Below are 6,251 nucleotides of genomic sequence, written 5' to 3'. Positions count from 1 at the left end.
GTATAACGAAAAGAAACATGAAGTTAGAAATATTTTTCTGAAATTCCAGCGATTTTAATCCCTGCAGTCTAAACAGTTGTACTAAGTCATACTATAAAATCTTTTAAGACCACTACATTGATGAACAAATGTTTAATTTGAAGTTCATTATTGATTGTTTTAGTGTGTCCATGGATAATAATATTGCAGGGTAGTCAATGATTGATTAGACGAACTTGGGACACAATAACAATTATAACTTAAAATACTATACGAGCACAAACTGTCTTCCACACTAAATAGGCAGTAAATAGTAATTTTGCACGTGGAAATGTTTATTTTGCGCATGAAAATGGTAACTGTCGATATACCTATTTGGCTAGATAAATATATCGGTGATCCTGATAAAATATTGAAAACAAAAGAACCTTACAAGAAGAAGACGTGACAGCAGTAGATACACTACATCAGAGAGTATCTGAAGGAAACAGTTCTTCAAAGTAGAGAAGTTGAAAGGTGAGATTCTTTAAATGTTAGCCAAGTTTTTTAAAGCATGATTTTTGCACACCAGTATTTACAAGATACAGATCCTACTTATGGTGGTGTTGCACGTCACACATCGTATTTTGCTCAAAATCAGTTTTTCGCAAAGATTCATTCAATTTTAAGTAATTCGTCCACCTACGATAAAATATTGGTTTGGTCGCAAGTATATGAAAAACAAGTATAAATTTATGCAAACTTATACAAATCACCCAATTTCCCTGCTTATTGTTTCTCCCAATTTCAATATTTAAAAACAATTTTTACTCTTCTCTAGCTTGGTTAGAATTTCTGAAATTTTCACATTATGTTCTTTAACAAGTGTATGACAAAACGGAATTTTTTGGCAATAACTTTCTTATAAAGGCATTTTAATTTTGCTGATCATTATTTACATCAGTTTTTGAATGTCTGTCAGTCTTTCAATCCTGCCACTTAGAATGGGATAGATAGTGCAAAATAAGTAGTGTGGATTTTTTTCGACATATATTCTTGTTTCAAATTAAATTCAGAAATTAGTTTTACGTTCTTGACCGAAATTAATTGTGATCATTAATACCAAACTTTAGGTTTTCTACCCGAAATATAGACCCCTTCATCCTTCGAGTAAACTATTAGGCTCTCTGCTTTTTTGAAAATATCTAGTATGAAGGGTTTCCTTGTTATTTTCATGAGAAATATTCCTTCGGAAAAAACTGCTGGTTATTGCAAAACTCTGTAATATCTTATTGAAGATTTGTCCATTTGGGAGGGACTATTATCGAACGAATGCAAAATGGCAGTTTGACTTAGAGTATATGGCAAACTCAGTAGTACCTGAATTCTCCGGTTTCGGTCTTGTTAGCCAATTTTGAATGGTTAGTCCGCCAATGTTTATAAAATATCATCGCCCTCATTGTCTCTTTGCATACATTTCTGTAACCATATCACATGGTTATCACATATAACCGCTTCAAAAATCGCATACTTTGCTCTACAATTGAAGTATTTGTCCTTCATTAAACTTGCTCTTCGAGATAAGGTTTTAAATAAACTTTGTTTGAACGTGTATTTTCAATATAAAGGTAGCAATATTGTTCATCTATAGACGTTTGATAACTGATAATGTAATTGATTAGCATGGGGTATTTAGAAGTGCATGTGTGTACAAGAAATTTGATTTTGGAAATTTCAAAAAATATTGATCCAGTATACATGGGAGTCTATGACAAAACTGAAAATATTTTTTTCCAAATTGAAAACTTGCAATATTCGTGCATAATGGACCCTTATTTATTGGCGTTATTGTACTTGCTTAGAAGATTGTGGTTACATGTGCTTACAAGAAATTTGATTTTGGAATTTCGCCGAAAAAGTTGATCCACTTTACATGGGAGTCTATGACAAAACTGGGAATGATTTTTTTCTCAATTTAAAACTTGCTGTATTTTGTGCATTAATGGACCCTGAATAATTGACATAATTGAAGGGTGGTTACATGTGCATATGTGTACAAGATATTTGATTTTGGAATTTCACTGATAATGTTGATTCACTATACATTGTAGTCTATGTGAAAACTATGAATAATTGTAGTCTATGAGGAAACTATGAATAATTTTTTATAGTACATAAATCGTTATATCTTTGTATATATGTACACTTGATTATTGATATTAATATACTTGATCAGACTAGGGTGGTTACAAGTACATGTCTGTGCAAGCAATTTGATTGTGGAATTTCCCTGAAAGTGTGGATTAACTATACATTGTAGGCTATGACTGAGGAAACTACTAATCACACAGAGGTTATCATCTTCCAAATTGTTATTCAAAGGTTGTTTGACCTGAAGCTTCCAGTTATTATTGATGACACTATGCACTATTCTAAATAGTTTGTATTCTGTCAAAGTCCTCAAAAAATAAAAATGTACATACGGCGACATGAATGTTGACACTGACCCAGACCCCATGTATTGTCAATAAGAGAATGTTATCAAATAAGTTATCTCCCAAATTGTTATTGAAAGATTAAGTTGAAACTTTTAGTCATTATAGAGGCCATTTTAGCTCAAAAGAGGGGTTGGCTGAGTAGAAATCATGACAACCTTAATCTTTGCCTCACGGTGGCTGCTTGGATCAATAAATTTTTAACATACTATAAAACTAGCGCCCGAAGGGCGCGCCGAAAATTGAAATGACAGGAAATGAAACTGCCGGAAGGTAGTTGAAAAGGAATTGATATTCAATAAATTTTCAAGTCCCCCTTTGCAACGTCAATGTTTTCCAGACCCTCTGTCATGTTGTAAATTTTTTCAAGTCCCCCTGAAATTCCCAGAGGTGTTTGTGAATGCAGCCTTAGCCCGCCACTTAATATTTACTCTTTGTTTGTTTCATGAACCTGAATTCAGAAAGCATATGTGCAAGTATCTGTGATCAAAACATTGCATTTATTGGACCCGCGGCACACGGTAAATCTGCAACAATCAACACATTCTATCAGGTATGTTGAAGGCGTCATTTAAGGGTTTATAATGTGAATGACAGAATGCATTTTAGCGATATGACGTACAGTCACTGTGACACTCTTTAAATGTACTTGAAAGAAAATGAACATTTATAATAACTTGGTAAGAACTTCAGCGATGATTACAATTACTATTGCCAATTGATATATGTTTATAGCACAGAATGTCGTTAAGGAGTGAGGAAAAAGCTGAAATATATACAATGCAGTGCATTGTTATGACCTAATGATGCATAACTGAGATATCTGCCAAATGTACACTATTTTTATGATGGCATACTGTCATGTCGAAAGAAAAGATTAATACTATAAAAATAATGGACGACTCGTTGACCATTAACGTTTATTTATTGGCAAGGGCGAGAGGAAAGCCAAAAATTAAACCTCGCCCTTATTTTTTGGTTTTCCTCTCGCCCGCGCCCATAAATAAACGTTAACGGTCAGCGCGGAGTCTGTTATTTCCATTATATTATCAACGAACCCAGACAAACCGTCAAACGTTCCCGTGCGAACGACAATGAGCCCCTAGAACTTGTCATTGAATAGTGCGCGCAGAAAAAAAAATTGAAAATCTCGAGATTTTTTTGAAAAAGGATGTCTAAACTTGACCCACAAGTGCTCCGTTTTATTTCGTGATTGATAATGATATTTTACAAATCACAATTTTCGTATTAGCTGTAAAGTTACTATGTTTACGATATTATTCATATTCATGGGCATGTAAACAAACCATTACTGTACATTTTTGGGCAGTCACGTGGTTCAGCTTGACAAATTAAAATGCGATGGACAGAGCATGGTAATATAATATAGAAATAACGGACGACAAATTAACGGTCTCGGCAAGCCTCGCCCATAATTCTTGACTTTCCTCTCGCCCTTGCCCATAAATAAACGTTAATGGTCAGCGCGGAGTCTGTTATTTCCATTATATTATTAACGAATCCCGAAAAACTGTCAAAATTTACGAAAATTTCCCGTGCGAACGACAACGGGGCCCGTGAACCTGTCAGTGAGTAGTGCGCGCGCTGCAAAAATTATGCAAATCCGGAGATTTTTTGAAAATAAGCGGTTAAACTTGGCCGACAAATGCTCCATTTTATTTTTTTGGTTGATTGTGAATTTTGCAAAAAACAAAATTTTCGTTTTTAGCTTCGTTTAGCTTCCAAGTTACTATGTTTACGATATTATTCATATTCACGGGCATGAAAACAAACCATTACTGTGTATTGTTGGCATTCACATGGTTCAGCTTGACCAATTAAAACGCGATGGACAGGGCATGGTGATATAATGCACAATATTGATGTTAAAGCAATTTAAGCCCTGATGCTTCTGCACGAGAATCGTCTGCTATGATATACCAATCGAAAGTACAATCGAATAACAATGCAGTTATGATAATCTAAAATCATACTCTGCAGCGCGTAAACATTTAGAAAAACAACAATCCGAATGCGTTGCCAATACGTGGTTGTGATTCGGTTTGAATCATGACTTTGTGAGACATGAAATAGGATGAAACGGCAAAATCATTAAGCTCTGTATTGAAATGTATAGGAAGCTCTCTCACACACAGGCACAGCTTTTAAAACACACTGGCCGTACGTACGACATCGATAAAATGTTCTATTTTGTTTGACTTGTTGTCTGCACTTGAAATTCAAAAGATGTGTTTCTTTCCCTAAACTAGGCACTGACAGGATCTAACGCCCCTCTGGTACAGGTGCTTCCTCTTCAATCGAGTGGGACAAAGAAGTGCTTGCGGTACGGTGTCAAATATCAAGATAAAACCCTTTATTTCTGTGACACCAATGCTATAGCTGGACATGATAATCCCGAGAGTGCAAAGAGAAGCCGGAAGCGCTGTCAGGACATTCTTAGTGGCAGTGCTTTCGACGAAAAATCTTTATCGCGTAGAGCACTTCAATGGGTTGGAGTGCTTAGCAATGAAACTAGGATTCATTGTATCGTTTACGTCCACAAAATGACAGCTCGACAATTGACTCCGCTATTAGTATTGTACCAGAGGTCAGGAGAATGTACGGTGAGCATCTAAGTTCTTACTTGTATATAAAAGTAAGATTTTACGTGTATGATGCTTTCAAGGATCTCCATTGCATGCTGTAGTTTTTGCATAAAAGAGTATAAAATTCCTTCAATACGACATCATGAAATAAATTGTTTTCAGTCTGATGAGGAATATTCGCTTTGGGTATTATTTTACTACTGATGCCTAATCAATCAAATTTTGATACAGAGATACGTTCAAATTATATCTTTATATCTTTTAGTCAGCCTGTTATTCTGTTTATATACGTTACACCTGTACAAGAGGTCCACTTTGAAAAACAAACACGTCAGGGCTACGTTTCTTAAGTTTGGCACCTTGTCGTTTTGTAAACCGGTTACTTTTTTTCACACTGTACAGGAAATGGTATACCGATGTTTGTCATTTGCACATTCATGGACTTTGGCATGGTGTGAATATCGAGGATGTGTGTTCTGAGCTCAGTGAACTTGCAGAAATCGATCCGGAATATGTATTTACATTGGCGAATTACTGTGCAATTGGGCAAAAGGGGCAAGAAATTGACCACCTCACCACGGATGAACATGTACTGGCAATACTAGACATCATTGTGGAAGTTGCTAAGTCATTCAAGGACGGAGAGAATTTTTAAAATCCAAAGGATCTGCACGAATGCCAAACAATGAAACAGCTATACTTGTTGGGTCCACATTGCGTGATATTGTGTCGTCAACATTTGTTTCTGCTGAAGGTTCAAGGCAAGTTACAATACAAGGAAAAGAAAGACTTCTGAAAGACTTCAACTTTTGAAACTATTCATACTAATTAAGACGGAGTGCAAATGGAATTTTTCCATCAAATTGAGGATATTGCAAAACAAACTATTTACGTTAAATTTCGTAATTATGCTATTTGTTCTTGTTACATGAAAACTGGAATTCAGTTGTTTCTTAAATCGCAGCCTTTCAGCCGTTTTATAAAAATCAGAATTTCAGAATTTAGTCTCCGATGTTATGTTTTCATGAATTTCAATTCACTTTTGCTTTCACCAGTTTAACCTTAAGACAATGTTTGATATTCCTCATCTAAACACCACTGCGTTTGTTCGACAAACAGTCTTCTCGTTTCGCGATACCGTTCCTTCAGAAATACATAATTTATTTTCCATCTTGTCGATATATCTGTCTCA

Source organism: Ptychodera flava, chromosome 3 (genome assembly GCF_041260155.1).
Source record: "Ptychodera flava strain L36383 chromosome 3, AS_Pfla_20210202, whole genome shotgun sequence".
Taxonomy (NCBI): domain Eukaryota; kingdom Metazoa; phylum Hemichordata; class Enteropneusta; family Ptychoderidae; genus Ptychodera; species Ptychodera flava.
The sequence above is the reverse complement of the archived record's forward strand: the minus strand, read 5'-3'. Positions refer to the sequence as shown.